Below are 1,118 nucleotides of genomic sequence, written 5' to 3' on the forward strand. Positions count from 1 at the left end.
TCACCAAAAATTTTGGCATGCGAAGTTATTCCCGCTCTTTTAACTCAGAACATTCCAAAACTTTTACCAATCACTCTTTGTAGTTGAGCCTTCATACTTAGCATCTCCCTCTCACTGTCACGGTATATATAAGTCTCTCTCCCATTCATTTACGGTATACACTACTGCTTCTAACTCCTCTTCCATTTACCCTGTCATCTTTTATCTACCTTTGGCAACGGCCTTGCCGCAGTGGATACACCGGTTCCCGTCAGATCACCGAAGTTAAGCGCTGTCGGGCGTGGCCGGCATTTGGATGGGTGCCCATCCGGGCCGCCATGTGCTGTTGCCATTTTTCGGGCTGCACTCAGCCTCGTGATGCCAACTGAGGAGCTACTCGACCGAACAGTAGCGGCTCCGGTCAAAGAAAACCACCATAGCGAACGGGAGGGCGGTGTGCTGACCGCATGCCCCTCCTATCCGCATCCTCAGCTTAGGATGATACGGCGGTCGGATGGTCGCGATGGGCCGCTTGTGGCCTGAAGGCGGAGTGCTTTTTTATCTATCTTTACCACTGCCATGGTCTCCACTGTACCTGGGCAGCTCAATACTTTTTTTTTGGGGGGGGGGTCCAGTTTATTTTATTTTTTCCCACGATACCAGTGTATTTAAAATTTCGTTAAAGTTCACCAATCTGGTAGGGTCTAGACATTCCAAGCCTGTGTATGCTCTCTACTCACCTGTACTGTTCGTTTCCATTGTCTCTTCTCTCTTTGTTCCCGCTTCTTCTATCTCCACCCACTTCTCTTTCACATTTACTGTCACTGTCTCTCAGTGACAGTAAATATTTCCTCTCTTTAGCTCCCACTGCTATTGTCTTCATGCAGATCTTTTTCTCTTTCACTGCCACTCTCTTTCTCCAACTGGCAGTGTCTCCTCTCTCTTCCACCGTCACTACCTCTTTGCTACTCTCTTTCAGGACTAAAAAGAGCGAAAATGTTCGTATGCCAGAATTTTCGGCGAGGAAGGCGGAATGAGTATTGAGGCAGACCGACAGGACCATTTTTCCACTGATTCCCTTCTCTTCCCTGCTACAGGAGTGTGTGTTGCTAACGTGAAACGAATTCTATAGGTCAGTG

The 1,118-nt window shown here is 48.0% G+C and overlaps 1 pseudogene; it reads left to right on the plus strand.

The window, feature by feature from the left end:
- Positions 1–213: 213 nt before the first annotated feature.
- LOC126253972 (5S ribosomal RNA) lies at positions 214–331 on the plus strand (annotated as a pseudogene).
- Positions 332–1,118: the final 787 nt, after the last annotated feature.

Source organism: Schistocerca nitens, chromosome 4 (genome assembly GCF_023898315.1).
Source record: "Schistocerca nitens isolate TAMUIC-IGC-003100 chromosome 4, iqSchNite1.1, whole genome shotgun sequence".
Classification (NCBI taxonomy): Eukaryota; Metazoa; Arthropoda; class Insecta; order Orthoptera; family Acrididae; genus Schistocerca; species Schistocerca nitens.